Below are 16,555 nucleotides of genomic sequence, written 5' to 3'. Positions count from 1 at the left end.
TAGCATTTACACGGCAGTGCATTGAAGAGCTACTTATTCGCAGAGTATTGCCGCTATTATAGTTTCGGGTGGGTTTGGGTTTTTGATTATAATTATTTTTTTGATCAGCCCGCATGCAGACCTCGCTTCCCAGCCCCGCAGTGCAGCAGCCAAGGCAAACTGGTGATGGGCAGCGAGTGGGAAGATCTGAGTCCTCACCCACGTATGGGCCCACGGTACCTGGAGGCCGCCCGTTAAAGCTGCGGAGCTCGGGGGAGCAATGGGACCAAGTGTACTTGCGCCCCTCGAGCAGGACCCAGGTAGTAGCAGTGCTCCCCCCTTATCTCCACCCTTAGCACACCCCGAAAAAACGGCGTCCTCCAGAAAACGCTGTGGGTCTTGCTCCCAGTGGCTTTCGGGTGGGGCACTGCCGGCGGACAACCGGCCCCTTGTTACCGAGACGGGATCCAAAGTCCGCTTTTCCAGGGAAGAAACCCGAGCTGCGCGGAGCGTTTCAATGTGTGTTCAGTCAAAAAAATAAATATAAGTAGATTTTTTTTTCTTCAAGGAATAGCTCTTTGAACCAAGAAAGGTCTGTGCGCTCTCCTACCTCATACATGATGTGTTATACTGTAAACAATCCCGTTCAGGGCCGATTCTACAACCCAGCAGACTTTAATGGGACTATTCAAAAGAGCGGTGGCTACAAGATGTGGCCGTTCTGCTCTGGAAAACGAGTATTTTTCCCGCCGTGCTATCAGGATATGACTATATGAATGACTATGCAAGCCGGCGAGAGGTCTCCGGCCTCCACGGAGGGCAAAGTGTGCGATACAACCCCCAGGGACTGGAGCGTCGTTTCTTTCCCTCCAGGCGAAATGCGGCCGCTGTTTAAGCAAGGCGCAGCAGAAACCCGGCTCCGAGCCGTGCGAAGAGGCCGTGATTCGCCCGTGCTTGGGGGCGCAGCGGGACGGGCCCCTCCCGCCCCGCCGCCGGCCCGAGGCTCCATTTCTGCTCCTTCTGCACCTCAAAAGTCACTCGGTCTTGTTCCGCGCCTGGAACTTACCCACATTTATTATTTAGCGAGCTATGTTCGCTATTTGTGTTAGTTCCTAATAGCTACAAAGCTCCCGAGGACAAACTCTGGGCTATCTGAGGACTATTTGCTGCGACTGTTTCGGCTGCTGGCGATCCCTTGTTTGCCATGTGTCCTGTTTGCCTCGTATTATTCTTCCCCCCCCCCCCCCCCCCCGGCCGATTCGATGATAGAAACCTTTACACTGGAAGAGCGACGGCCGATGCAGCCGTGTGGCACCGCCTAATGCAGCTTCCGAGTAGGAGCCTTTATTGCTGCAGCGGCTCAGCGTTCCCTCGGGTGCACACCCGCTCCCAGGAATTCCCACCAAACGCGTGAAAATCTACAGAGATGTCTCCCCCCGCCCCCCCGCTTCTCGCCTCGGTGCCGGGTGCTTTTCTGCCGGGGTCACTTTCTATCATGACATTGACACTACGGGTGAATTTAACTTCTCGCTAAAGAAGCATCGCCGCAAAGCTGCGGTCCCCAGCCCCGGAGCCCGGCACGCAGATGGCTCCGCGCTGCAAGGCCCCTGCTCTGCACAGCCTCCTGGCGCGTCCCGGTGACAGGGGGCACGGAGTCGCCTCGGGTCAAGGCGAGCGGCGTGTGGCAGAGCCGGAGGAGGAGCCCGAGCACTGAGCCGCAGCCGCAGCCTAGGGAGCAGCAAGGCGTCGCCGCGCAGCCCGCTCCCGAGCGCGGCCGGGGCTGGCGCGCTGCAGGCCAGGCGCTGACCTCCCCAGCGCTTGCAGTAACGCGAGATTGGGGGCGAGGGGGACACCAGAGCTGCGGGGCGCCGTGGCAGCCCCCTCGCCCCCAACGCCGCTTTTCAGGCACTCGGATGCTGCCTGCGAGGGTGTTCACGCCGGCGAAGCGGGAGATCGGGCTCACCGGGAAGCGGGGCGGGACGAGGGCAGCTCACCCCGGGGAGAAGCGGCAAAGCAATGTCAGAGCAGATCTGAGAGCCCAGCGCAGAGCGGGGCGAGCTTCGCTTCCTCGAGGGAGAGCAGCCAGCGAGGGAGACCCGGCTGCGCAGCTCGGGCCTGCGGTCTGTGAGGGAGGTTATTCAGCCGCCTGCATCCAGCAGTTCTTCCGTGCGTGGGTGGCAGGAGGCTAAATAGGTATGCCTAACTTTGGACCTCAGTCAGATGGGATCAGCATGACTACAGCGGCCGCACAGCAACCAGACACAGCCAGCCTGTGCCACGCTGCCGCTGCGCTCGGGGACGAGCAGTTCTGCCTTTGGAAAACAAAAACACAATAGCAATTAAACGCTCGTCTGAGTGTAGCTGCTTGTTTGGCAGAGACTGACCGGAACCTGGAGGCTCTCCCTCTCCAGAACACACACGTGTCCGCTTTCCCTCCTTCCCCATCACTACCAGAGGCGACCCACTCACATCAGCCACTGGGACGTGTCGCCACGGAAGGGCTCTTCAGCGACTGGGACTCGACTCAGTCCGCGGGGCAACTCACCCGAGGGCGTATGCAAAGGGGACGAGTGTGGCCTCTTCTTTAAAATAGCAGCGCTGAGCAACAGCCACAGAGTCAAAAATACCCTTCTAATAATAATAAATTTAAGTTTGCGCCTTTAGAGACGTATTGTTACAGATCAGTCCATTCGTTAACATCCTCCTGTGCCCTTGACAATCCTGCTCACCTGTATTTGCTCGCTGTCCGTTTATGTGGGTTCTCCTCTTGCCTTGCAGGATTATAAAAATCTCTCTCTCTCTCTCTCTCTCGGAGAGCTCTCTTTTCCCTCTAAAGCTGGTTTCAGAGGAATGTTGGCTAAACCTCCTCCTCTGCTGCTTTCTTTCCCCTGTGATGGCAAATTCGGCGTCATTTGTGGACTTGCCCAATGCAAACATCGCATTAAAAAGTATTTAGAGGCATTTTACTGTTGCTCTGCATTCCTTTGATGTGGTCTCTAGGCACCAATTGTTATCTCCCTATGACCCTCCAGTGACAGCTTCTAACAATTTCATTTTGTCTCTGTCGCTCCCCACCCCCCCCATTTCTCCCCTTTTTAAAATACATTCTTCGTTTCAAGGGTCACGACGGATTCCCCCCCCCCCCCCCCCCCCAATCTGACCCTGCGACCAGCGCCGTCGCCTCTCCCATTTCCCAGGGAAGGGCCGCTTCTAGCGGTACCGGGGTGCCCGCTTCTTGGGGACATCCAAGATTTCTTCACTTGCCTCTCTGCTGGCAGACGCCGGTGTGCTCTTGCCCGCCGGCGGGCAGGTCCCCGCGTGTCCTCGGGACGCGTGGGAGAGCGCCACTCCACGCGTGTCGGCCCGCGGGCTGCGAGCGCTCCGCTCCCCGCACGGCCGCTCCGCCGTGTCCGAGTGCCCTGCGGGGACGGGCCGAGGGGCAGCAGCCGCAGCGCCTGCGGAGCAGCAGGGAGGGCTGTGGCAGCGCTGGGCCCCGCGCCCCGAGCAGCTCCCGCAGCCCGCCTGTGCGCCGGCCGGTGTCCCCGGGCCCTTGGGCGGCTGGAGGTGCCTCGGCCAGGGAGGAGGGCGGCACGAGTGGCCCCGCGGGCCGCCCCGGGGAGGCAGCTGGGAGCCGGCAACACTGAGCACTTTCCCCTACCGCCACCCCGGCGACCGCCGTGACCGTGACCGTGGGCCCTGGGCATGCCTAGGCCCGGGCAAGAAGCCTCGAGGCAAGAGAGGGCAGAGCAGAGAGCTCCCCACCCCGGCGGCGAGTGCGGGCACCGGGTCCGCTTGGTTTTGGTGATGCCACCCCTACCCCACCACCCCTGTTTGGTAGTACTGCAAGAAAAGCCAGGCTTTCACTTTTGCTTGGGGCGGCCCATTGCGGAGAGCTCTCAAAGAGGCCTGGAAAAGCCCCAGCGGTTTCCAAAGCCAACGATTCCCCTCATCTCTGAGGAAGAGGGGATGGGCCCGTGGCAAAGCACATTCCCTTCCGTGCCGCGCCTGGTCCTGCATCTCGCCATATCGCTGCCCTGCTGCTCCCTAGCCACGCCATTAAGGGACCCCAGACTCCTCACGGTCCGACGTGGGAGCCCCTCGCCGAGGCATCGCGCCCCTCCAGCAGCCCCCGGGCAGGCACGGGGGAAGGAGCGTCCCTCGCACCCTCCAGCCAACCCCATGTGCACTGGCAGAGACTTTTCCCTTGTGAACAAGCGCAAATGTAAAACTAGCCCTGAGCAGATGTTGCCGCAGCCAGGCTCGTCTGGAGGAGAGCCCCTTCCCTGCCTCTTCATTCCTGCACTCTCGGCGTTTACTATCTGCTTCCCCACCCCCTCCCCAGCGCTGCCCAATGACCTCATTCCCTGCATGTTTGCCATTATGCTCTCAGTTACCCAACCATTTTTTTCAAAAAATTAAAAAATATAAATTGCTGCTTTGTGAGATCAAAGTAACGATTTCTGGTGCATCTGGAGACTGGAGAAAAAGTTGGAGCAGCAACAGTTGCACAACTTCAAAGTGTTTTTAACAATGATTTTTCTCCTTCCTCTCCTCCCCAATCTTTCAAGCATCAGATAAAGACAATGGGCTCTGTGGCTGTTCTCCAAAGAAATAACCTGCCTAAAGGGCCATACAAAACCTCAAGTAGACAGGCAACACCTTACACGGCTTTCTTCTCTCGATCAAATAGAAAGAATACACGACTCGGCTTTCTGCTTGCCCCAATCCCGTCGCTGTTAAGCAGCGTCTGCGGACTGTTATAACGTGTAGGGAAACGAGTTTCAGGCTCGGGCTGCGACTAAGTCTTTATTCTTTTATAGAGGCTTCTAAAAACCCAGCACATGCCCCATATAACACAACAGTCGTATGTAACCCAATAACCTGTAGGAAAGGAACACAGGGAGGGAGAGAGGGGACGATTCCACAAGCAGACGTCCTCGGTCTGAGAGGGTGTGCAGAGAACGGAGACAGGCAGGTCCTCGGAGCAGCAGAGAAATGTTTGCTCCGTTTATTACTAGGGGTATGTCTGCACCAGAACCCTCGGGATAACTGACACGAATAAGGGAGAGAAGAGTGGACAAGCAAACCGCGCTCTCTTCCTGCCTTACCCCCTCCGTCCCCGCCGTGGTCACTTCTTCAGGAGCTCGGTGGCCTCTCTTTTCGTTCATTTCCAAAGGGAAATGCCATGCCGTTTCCCTGCCCCGCTAACTCATTCAGTTCCCCGAGTGTCCCTTAAACCCTTGGGTCCCGAGAGTAGGGCGATGCCCAGAGCACGACGCTAGAAAAGCGGAGGCCGGAGGAAAAGGCGATTGCACAGGGGTCATCTGGCCTAATGGCCTCGACCCCGCCCTCCCGACCCTATGCCTCCCCTTCCCCCAGCACCTTGTCGCTTATGCGCCCATAACGACTTTAGGATCGTGCCTTTGAACTTGGAGCAGAAAAGAAGAAAGCCCTATGGCGCGGGCTGGATGGTTTCCTGCGGGACGGAAAAAGGTGATGGCGAATCTGAGCATCAGGAGACTTGTTTGGGAGCCCGGGAACAGAAACCTTCGCAAGGAATGTTTTTAAAGTTTATAGACGAAAAGTATATAACGTATAAAAAAACCTCGTATAAACGTATAAAACTAGAGAGGGAGAAGGAATCACCCAGAGAGCCGCGGCAGAGAAATCGCAACGCTCTGCTCGCTGCTCGGGAAATCAAGAGCAGCTTCGAGTCTCTCCTTCAACATTGAAAAGACCGAGCTGGGTCATCAGGGACGAAAAAGCAGCTCAGACTCGGGGCCGAGGGTCAGGGCCTGTAGCTGCAGGTCTGCTCATGAGGTGGTCCTTCCTCCCCCAACACCTACTTCTCTGGGGCTGGATCTGCAAGATCCTTGGGCGCCAACCCTACATCGCTACCTCCTCGGGGGGCTGCTGCCCCGGCAGGCCGGGGGCGGAGGGAGCCCTGTCCCAGTGGTCCCAGATCGGTCCCATCTCGGTCACCCCTTCCCTTTCCAGCAACTTTCCTCCACCTACACAGCCCTTGGCAGCGGGCATGCGGATCGGCCCGTGCAACGCACGTTTGGCGCGGCCTTTCTTATCGTTTTGCCTTCTGTTTTTCGTATTGTTTTTTTACCCTTGTGATTTTTAAACGCGCCTCCCGCGCTGGACGCTGTCTAGCCGGTGCTATGTGATTAATCCTCTTTGCTGCTGCAAAGACTTCAGGGGCCCTATCTCCTCTTTCGGTTTCATGGCTGATCGCCGGCGACTTGCTTTCCAGGTTTGCACGGCGCGTTTCATAAGCCACGCTTCAAAGGCTTTCTTTTCGTTTTAACCTCGGTGATGGAAAACACTATAGCAAACACTTCCCCCTCCCAAGAGATCGAGAGCGAAATAGGGCCCTGGCCCTAAAAGCCCCGCTGAAGGGAAGCTGCCTCGGCGGTACCACGTGGATGGCGGAGAGCTCTGGTCCCTCCAGGTTTTGCACTCAAGACCTCCGCTTTAAAACATAATTCCCTACGGCGCCCGGCCATAAACCTGAGACGAGTGTGGCAAGACCTCGACTTTCCAGTCTTCCCGCACTCTCCGGAGTTCGGCACAAATCATCATCGTAAATCGCTACAGAGCAAACGTTGCGGAATCGGGATTTCTGCAGCTGCAAAGCTCTCCTTCTCCACCGCTTCACTGCTAAACGCTGAGCGGGTCTTCACTTCGGGGAGCGCCTTTTCGTTAGTTTATTGCCATTTTGCAAAATATGTCTGCCTAGTAATAAATTGGGTTGGTGGCGTTAACTCTTCGCCTTTAATCATGACACGGGATTTCGAAATTGCTTATCTCCCATTTGCAACAGCAGCTACATCACAAACAGGGGGAAATACCAGTGGAAAAACATAACCATTTCAGAAATCGGATCATGTTTATTTTTGAAGGAAAAAAAAGAACCAGCAACAAACCGGTAACCTATTTCGAATGCGCCTGATGGCAGATGAATTTTATCTCTTTTCACAAAATACAGGGCTTGGCACTTCTGGTTTACTCGCTGGCGCGGCTCGAAAGCTTTTTAAGGCTTTGTGACCGTATAAATAAACATAAATACGAATATATTTCTTCACAGAAACACTCTGAATTTTGACTCCTGTGTTTTGGTTTTGGCGTGGGAGCCCGAGCTATTCGGGAAGGAGCCCGGCCTTTCTTTGTTTCATTACTTAAATAAGAAACTGATCGGGGGAAGGGGGGGCGGAACAGGTAAAGGAATGGACACATATTTGAATACTCATTGATTTGATTAATGCTGCATCTCCCAGAACGCCCAGCCCCAGAGACAGACAGACGGACAGACGGATGGATAGATAGGCAGGCAGAGAGACAGACGGATTTCGCAAGTTAGAAAAGACGCTTGAGTTCAGCCTGGAAAGGGGAGGCACAATTCAGAAAGTGGAGTTTACTCGGATTTATTTATTTGGATGGAAGCATACATTGCTTTTGGAGGCACCGACTTCACAGAATACAACCGCACCGACGCTTTTCTTTCAAGTTCAGAGCATGAAGGAGGACGGAGAGTAAGCTGTTCCTGAGAAGTCGAAAATACAATCATCCTCCAGAAAAGGTGGCCTGGGAGCTCAGACACAGCTCAAAGAGGGGCCACAACCAGGGGCTACATCACTCATACTCACCCCTTCTGCCTTGCCCGCGGGTCGTGTGGAGGCCAGAGACAGTACTTCGAGGATGCCTTCAGACAGAAGCCAGGCACGGACACAGCAGGCTACGGCATACCCGCAGAGGACGCTCCCCCCCCGACACACGCACACACACGCACACGCGCGGAGCGAGCGGCAGGCGAGTCCCGAGGTGCGGGCTCCGAGCTCCTCTCGGCTTGGAAGGCGCTGCAAGGGCGGCGCAAGGAGCCTTTGCCCTCCCCATGGGGGGCATTTGCAGCCTCCTCCTTTTACCCCCGGCATAATTCTGGGCCGCCTGCACAGTCCCCAGGGCGCCTGTCCATGCGGGAGGCTCTGGCCGCCCCCGGTGCGCGCCGCTCCGCGAGGGCCCACGGAGCAGCGCAGCCGGGGCCGGACTCGCGGCTCCGGCAGCGCCTCCGCGGGACGCGGCGGCAGCGCGGCGGCGGCGGTACCCGCGCCGGGGCGCGGCGGCTGCGGGAGGCTGTGGGGGGCAGCGGGGCAGCTTCCCGCTCCTGCTTCCCCGGGGGCTCTGCCTGCCCCCGCCTGCATCTCCGCGGGGGACGCCCGCAGTACGCGCCACACCTCGCGCAAGCAAGCGCTGCCTGCGCACACGCGGGAAGAGTCTTCTCCCGGCTTTGCACGCGTCCTGTTTTAGAAGCAGCTTTGCACAAACCTTCCTTTTTTTTTTTTTTTTTTTTTCTTTTCTTTTAAACACGGGATCTTAACTCTGATTCTTGATCGCTTGCTTTGGCATCGATCTCTCCGTGCTTAGCCTATTATCCGCAACAGCAATCACGATTTCCCAGGGCATCTTTTCTCTTTAGGATAGAATCGCTTCCTCGGAATCCTCTTTAAAGTGCGTTTGCCTGAGACTTAGTTTAATCTCTCTGCCCAAACAGACCTCCCAAACCACCATATGCCACTGCAATGTATTAGAATGTGGAAAGAGTCACACCCGTAAAAGTATGCCTTTCCCAACTCAAAAGCTGCCCAGCTCGCAAGAATTAGAAGGAAAAAACTAAACCATATGTGTACAACGCCACATACTGTATTGCACCATAAGATAAAAAGCTTTGCAGCATTGATTCCATGGAAGTCATTAAAAAGGAAAGCCCAGGCAGATCATACTCATGTTTGGGAAGCAAATGCTTGTTGAGAAATCTTATTGCGGACACAGCAACGCTTGGGGAAAGTTTGCGAGTTTGATTCAGGCATCTCAGTCGCCTGAAATAAAACGGGCAGAAAAGAGACTCGTCGGGGCTCGCCCCGGGGACGCCGGGGGAACCTGGGAGCGGAGAGCAGCACGAGGAGAGGCGGGGGAGAGGGACCGGCTGTCCCGAGCCGCGGGAGTGACAAGCTACCTGCGCCCGGCAGCGCTGCAGCCTCCAACGGATCGGGTAGGGCTTTGCTGGGAGAAGAAAAGAGCTCAACGGATTTAACTAAGACAACTAACGCTGGTCCGTGCACGGAACGGTGTCAGGAGCTTACGGCTTCATTCCTCGAAACATAACCACTCTCTACTTGTTTTCTGTTTGCTTGTCTCCCTTAAATTGGTTTTCGTCGTCAGGAAGTTCTCGCAATTTTCCCCGCTGAGACGCTTGAAAAGCAAGAGCACTTCACTCCTCCGCAGTTGTTTCCTTACCCGCCTCCCCCGACTGCTCGCGCTTGTGCCCGATACATTTGTCTCCGGAGTATTTCCAAGTGAACCTGGAGTTTAACCTCTCGTTCATCCAAAAGAGCTCAAACCGCGGGGAATGTTACAGGACGGGAGGCTCGGTAATTCACACATTTATTCCCTGCCTCGCTAAAGCATACTCGCTGGGGCCGACATAGGATGAAAGCCGTCACAGCCTTGCTTTAGGCCCCCCGAATGCCCCTGGCATGGGGACACAAACAGGACGACCCTGCCCACCCGCGAGCCTGCGGCCCGAGGAGGACTGCGGAGGCGAAGGGATCTGGGCTAGCCCCTTTCCCCTCGGCTGCTGCCAGGCTGCTCCTTTGCCCCCCCCCCCCCCCCCCGCCCCCCGGGGCGCGGAGACCTGCGCGCCGCGACCCTGCCGACGAGCACACGCAGGGCCACGCCAAGTTGAGCGTTTCGTGCTAGGCTGAAAGAGCCTCGAGGCTGGGATACACGGCCAGGATCAGCAGTGGCTTTCCAAAAGCCAAGGCTTTCCTTTTGTTCCGAGCCCATGCCTTTCAGCTAGCCTCAGTGTACGTCAGCGGGGAGCGAATAAAGCCAAGAGAAAAAGGTCACGTATCGGATCTCGTACAGTGATCTCAGACGTGCTGCTTTAATTTGCCGATACGTTCATTGGGCTGTCGCTGTAATTAGCAGGATCAGGTGTATTTTGCCTTGTTGATCCTATTGCCTTCTCTTGAAAACAAAATTACGAACGGTTTCCCGGGCAATGTAGCACGATTCTCCTCCTCTCCCCACGTTATGGAGGTGACTTCGGCCCGTTTCGTGTTCTCCGTGTTTAGGGAAGAGGGGAGGGCTTTGCTAACCCCCGGCGAGCAGCTCTGATCGCGCCTGCACCGTCAGCTCCCGCAGGCTTTCAAAGCGCCCGGTCACTGACCTCCTCCCCAGCCTCTGCCCCCAGAGGGAAAGAGCCGGGGAATCGTCTGGAGAGGGACAGCCCCGGGGGCTGATCCCCGAGTCACCCCCGTTTCTCCTGCAGGGCTTCACTCTCCCGAAGCGGAGGGGGGAAGCAGCGTTTGCCTCTCTGGAAACCTCTACTCTGAAATCTGCGAAAAAGAAGGCCCTTCGCGATCTGGGATCTCGGTCCGACTCTCCGCACTCGGGGCCTTGGACGTTTGGGAGGGCTCTGAAGTGTCCCGGGGCGCGGGGAGCCCGGAGAGGCCGCGGAGGAGCCGGGCGAGCCTCTGCGGAGGCTGCCCAGTGCCAGGGCACGGAGCCGAGCTGCAGCGTCCCCGCAAATAAAAGGGGCTGATTCGCGACCCCCTCCCCCGTAGCCAGCTTTTGCTGTTCTCTGCAACGTCTTCCTCGGTCTCATCCGCTCTTTTTAACAAAACTCCGACTACTGGCCTCAAGCAGCGCTCGGCCTGATCCACCAGCTACCAGCGAAGCAAGAGGCTAGTTTTAATTTGGGAGGCAGCGCTGCCTTTCCTGGCCCCGTGCACCGCTGGATCTTGGAGCGCACCTGGGGCCCCTCCGAGCGACGCCCCCCCCCCCCCCCCCCGCGGCCGCTTTCCCCCCCTGCCCCGGCCCCGGCCCCAGCTGCGCCGCCGACACGGCCGCGCCGGAGCCCGCGGCTGCCCCCTGGCGCCTGCCGCCGCGCACTGCGCCGCCCCGGCCCCGCCGGCGCGGGAGGCGCCGCCACGAGAGAGGGGAAACTCCTTCCCACCCACGGGGGCTGCAGCATTCGTCCCGCCGCTATTTAATATTTACGATACTTCCCGAACCATACCTTTTTCTTTTTTTTCTTTTTTTTTTCTTTTTTCGGGGGCGGAGGGGAGAAGAGACTTGCAAGAATAGCAGTCATATTAATTAATAGCATATAACCATAGAGGCATCCACCAGCAGAGTAAGGGCCAAAAGAGCAGAGGGTCCAGCTCCTTCAGAAACCTCCAAGCTGTTTACTAATCAGGAAATTTAGCAATTATTTCCCCCCCCCCCCCCGTAAGTGGCATTATCCCTCTCTTTTGATATTAGATGCTCGGTGGAGGCCCTTACTTTCAGGCTGCAGGGAGGAGACAGAGATTAAGGAGCTGCAGTAGAGACCACAGTATAAATTTCTTTTGGGAAACTTTCAGGCACTTTGCAGCGGAACAAAAAATATCAAGTTAGAAAGGAATAGCCTGCAGGTTTTTGTGAAGCAGACAAGTTTGACGCTTTCATTGGATTCATTATTTATTACACTGGATTGAACTGTCTGCCCTCCAGCACACTTCACTATGTTTATTCATGCCATAAGCACCACTAATAGAGCATCTCAGAAAGAAATGCTATAACTCAACGCCAAGTGAGAGCATCCTCAATTGGAGGGCTCAAAATGCTTAGCAAATATTAGTTTAGCCTCTCAGTACCTTTGTAATGAAGTCTCATAAGCCTCATTTTATCGCAAAGGAAACTGACATAGCAAAGTTAAGTAACTTGCTCAGGGACATCAAGGAACTAGAAGGTAAGCCAGGTTTTTAGATTTTCCTTGCTTAAGCAAAAGAGCAAAATTCTTCCCTAAGAAGTAATACCGAAGGAGCAGAAAACCACAGACAACAAAGAGCAGTATCACATTAAAAACAACAGACAAAAATGTCCTTGCTGGTACACATGTAGTTATTTTCCATAAAGCTGTAGAAAAAACACTCTACAAAGCCGATAGGAAATCTTCTCTATTAATTATAATTTTTGGCTGCAGATCTTCAGCAGCAGATACACATTTTATTAAACTAAAGAAACCTAAAACAATCCCCCAAAACTTTCCAGCATCCACTAAATCCCAATCCAGCTCACCCAGAGATCTCCCTTAACAACCCACTCATCATCCACTGAAACATCCTCATAAACCACAAAGACAACATTTGCACTTCAGCTAATCCATCTCGTCAAAGGCAACGAGAGAGCAGAGTGAAGCGCTTTGAGGCAGGGCTTTTCTGGCTTAAAAAAAAAAAAAAAAAAAAAGCGGAATTTCTATTCCAAGCTGGCTGGCCAGCCAGCATATGATGTTGATAAGCAAAATGGGTTAAAATAAGAATGATGCTCAGCACCTCAATTTTACTGTTATTCTATACAGGTATATTTTAACTCTAAAGTCTATTTTAACAACACTGTTTCTCTGTGGGAATTAACTAAGCCCCTTAGAAATAAAAACCGTGTCAAAGCACATTTCATCTTCAGCTGAGCCACAATAACCTGCTTCCACATATGAGTCATTGACACAACATGAATCCAGGATTTTTAGAATCCCAGCACATCCCTGAGCCACTTCAGCATTGGTTACTAAACACCAAAACAATACTTTTCCAAAGGGTCACACCAAGACTACACAACCTGCCTTTATGCAGCCCACAAGGTAAATTTGCCTAGCCCCAACCCACTCAGGAAGATCTTTCTTGGCTTGAGTGCTCAGTTCAAGACCCACTTATTGAGATCTTTGTTACTCATTCAGCAAACACTATGAAGACAGTCTTGAAATACCTTTGAACAATTGTTTCTTGTCACAATAAAAAGTCAGTCTCGCAACATTAAACAAACAAGATTTTTTTTGCTCAAGAAAGGGTGTAGTTTAGGGAAGAAAACATGAAGCTCAACAGGGTGGATGATGTAGAAGTCAGAAACCACCTACACCAGAAACTCTGGACAAGGCCAGACAGTGACCATGTTTTGATAAATGTTTAGCTTAACAGTATTTTTCTACAAGAGCTGTGGGCATCAGGAAAGAAGTTTTCACTCAAGGTAGAGAACACATATCCAATGTTTCCAACAGACACCCTGTTAGTTTCATCAGCACCTGACTATTGTCTCATGTTGATGGATTAAAATGAAGATACCCTGGCAGTGAAGACATGCTTAGGAAATTGGACTGATTGGAGAACTGCAGATACAACAGCATGTGGGACAAGGAACACTGTCCAAGCAGGATCTTGTGCCTGTGCTTTGTACCACGTACAGTTTCCAGCTGAATTTTGAGCATTTTTTCAGAGTGGTTTAGGGCAATAAGGCAGACTGGCACCAACCTTACTCTGCCACAGATTGTTGCTTCCCATTTCTAGGGATTGATTCAATAATCCTTCACATCAGACTCACACTGCCTTTACATTGATAGTTATCAAGGAAGCAGATGACTTGCTTTACCATCACAGCCTTGTGACTTTTCAAGGTAGCCATATGAATGAGGCTATGACCATACTATCATAGCCAGGCTTTTACAAACATGCTGTTACTACCAAACGTATAATAACTTTTAAGGATTTCGGTGCCGGAACTCTTGTCCTGACATTTCATCTTGCATATATTCCAGACACAGCACATCTGGAACTGTTCAACCCTTTTGGTGTGGCATAGACTCGCTGTTCCTATCTCACAGCCATGCTGGAGTGCTGAGCGCATGACAGCACAACAGACTTTAAGCTCAGTGCTTAAAAAAAGTAATAGATTCATGCCCACAGGCAGAATGAGGCCACTCATGTAGCGGATAATCTTATCTTCAGTCATGGTATTCTGTGACAGCAAATTACCACAGTAGTAAAATCTCTTCCCAAATATTACACTATCTATCATAGCTGGGCATGTGTGCTCATCCCTCAGTACAAGCTGGCATTTGGTTTTATATAAAATAATTATGGAACCAAAGCTACTGCCTAAAAAGCAAAATGATCATTGAACCTGCCATTTGCATAATAACACAGATGTTTTGCAGGTAGAATGATTTTTATTTGGCACACAACAAAATAAATACCTTTCTGTCAAATCTTACAAAATATGACCACTAGCACAACCAACAAAACAGACAGAAAAGAGGGTGGGAATCAGCACAAAATCCTGTTTCTGTCAAGAAAGAGAATTTTCCATTACTTCAGCTCTCACCCAGTCACCTATGAGATAGAAGGAGCTTGGCTGGGAATTCGAAGTTATACAAGTCTTCTCTTACAAGTTAAAAAAAACCAAACTGCAACAACTTTAATTAGATCAATGAATGTCACATAAGATCACACATTGGCTGTAGCATTTTTTCCTGAAATTGGCTGATGCAACCAGTTAAGTTCCATGACGAACAGGACTTCTGAAATGATGAGAAGAGATGCCTGGGTCCTTCCAAGAGTTTTGACTACATAAGAAAGTGGCATTCTTCTTGACAGCTATTATTGCCAAATTTACCCAGAAAGAAGGAACAGACTAAATTGTTTAAAGGAAATTAGATAGTTCAATATAGCAGATAGAGGGGTTCTGTTTTCTTGGTAAGAGCTGATAACTTCTTTCCTGAACAGAAAACTTTTCCCATTAGACTCTCTATGTTAGTATAATAGCAAGTTTCTGTTTGTGAAGCAATCTGTCATGTAACAAACATCCAGGAACTCAGACGCAGGGATACTGGGACAGGTGAAAGATCTCTCTGTTGTCTAAGAACATAAATCTAGCCAAGCTGGACCACTGAAAGAGCATGTTCATTAGATTCAAGACTCAAAACTAGTTGGTCCACATTGTGGCTATTACTAAAACCACACCCAGACCCTTTCTGAGGTTTGTCAAGATCCTTCAGTCATATTAACAGATGAAAGTCATATATCAGAGCAGTACAGGCATACCTCATTTTATTGTGCTTCTCTTTACTGTGCTTCACAGATATTGTGGTCTTTACAAATTGAAGGTTTGTGGCAACCCTGCGTTGAGAAAGTCTATCAGTGCCATTTTTCCAACAGCACGTGCTCACTTCATGTCTCTGTGTCACATTTTGGTAATTCTAGCAATATTTCAAACTTTTTCATTATTATTATATCTGTTATGGTGATCTGTGATCAGTGATCTTTGATGTTACTATTGTAATTGTTTTGGGGTGCCACGAACTGTGCCCATATAAGACGGCAAACTCAATCGATAAATGTTGTGTGTGTTCTGACTGCTCCACCGACTGGCCGTTCCCCATCTCTCTCCCTCTCCTCAGGCCTCCCTATTCCCTGAGACACAACAATATTGAAATTAGGCCAATTAACAACCCTACAATGGCCTCTAAGTGTTCAAGTGAAAGGAAGAGTTGCACGTCTCTCACTTTAAATCAAAAGCTAGAAATGATTAAGCCTAGTGAGGAAGGCATGTTGAAACCCGAGACAGGCTGAAAGCAAGGCCTCTTGTGCCAGTTAGCCAAGTTGTGAATGCAGAGGAAAAGTTCTTGAAGGAAATTAAAAGTGCTACTCCAGTGAACACACGAATGGTAAGAAAGTGAAACAGCCTTACTGCTGATACAGAGAAAGTTTTAGTGGTCTGGATAGAAGATCAAACCAGCCACAACATTCCCTTAAGCCAAAGCCTAATCCAGAGCAAGGCCCTAACTCTCTCCAATTCTATGAAGGCTGAGAGAGGTGAGGAAGCTGCAGAAGAAAAGTTTGAAGCTAGCAGAGGTTGGCTGATGAGGCTTAAGGAAAGAAGCCATCTCCATTACATAAAAGTGCAAGGTGAAGCAGCAAGTGCTGACGTAGAAGCTGCAGCAAGTTGTCTAGAAGATCTAGCTAAGATAACTGATGAAGGTGGCTACACTAAACAACAGATTTTCAAGGTAGACGAAAACAGCCTGGAAGAACAGGCCATTTAAGACTTTCATAGCTAGAGCGGAGAAGTCAATGCCTGGCTTCAAAGGACAGGCTGACTCTCTTGTTAGGGTCTAATGCAGCTGGTGACTTTAAGTTGCAGCCAGTGCTCATTTACCATTCCGAAAATCCTAGGGCCCTTAAGAATTATGCTAAATCTACTCTGCCTGTGCTCTATAAATGGAACAACAAAGGCTGGATGACAGCACATCTGTTTACAACATGGTTTGCTGAATATTTTAAGCCCAGTGTTGAGACCTACTGCTCAGAACAAAAGATTCCTTTCAAAAGATCACTGCTCATTGACAATGCACCTGGTCACCCAGGAGCTCTGACGGAGATGTACAACGAGATTAATGTTGTTTTCATGCCTGCTAACACAACATCCATTCTGCAGCCCATGGATAAAGGAGTAATTTTGACTTTCAAGTCTTACTATTTAAGAAATACATTTTGTAAGGCTATAGCTGCCACAGATAGTGATTCCTCTGATGGATCTGGGCAAAGTAAATTGAAAACCCTCTGGAAAGGGTTCACCATTCTAGATGCCATTAAGAACACTCATGATTCATGGGAAGAGGTCAAAAATATCAACATTAACAGGAGTTTGGAAGAAGTTGATTCCAGCCCTCACGGATGACTTGGAGGGGTTCGAGACTTCA

The 16,555-nt window shown here is 51.8% G+C and overlaps 1 long non-coding RNA gene across 1 annotated transcript; it reads right to left on the bottom strand.

Moving 5' to 3' along the window:
* Window positions 1-7,393: 7,393 nt before the first annotated feature.
* On the bottom strand, window positions 7,394-7,931 carry LOC135329039 (uncharacterized). The gene is made up of 2 exons (XR_010390201.1): window positions 7,632-7,931; window positions 7,394-7,528 (listed from the first exon to the last, which is right to left on the bottom strand). It is a non-coding gene; the product is annotated as an uncharacterized LOC135329039 (long non-coding RNA).
* Window positions 7,932-16,555: the final 8,624 nt, after the last annotated feature.

This window comes from Dromaius novaehollandiae, chromosome 1, assembly GCF_036370855.1.
Source record: "Dromaius novaehollandiae isolate bDroNov1 chromosome 1, bDroNov1.hap1, whole genome shotgun sequence".
In the NCBI taxonomy this organism is placed as follows: Eukaryota; Metazoa; Chordata; class Aves; order Casuariiformes; family Dromaiidae; genus Dromaius; species Dromaius novaehollandiae.
The sequence above is the reverse complement of the archived record's forward strand: the minus strand, read 5'-3'. Positions and strand labels throughout refer to the sequence as shown.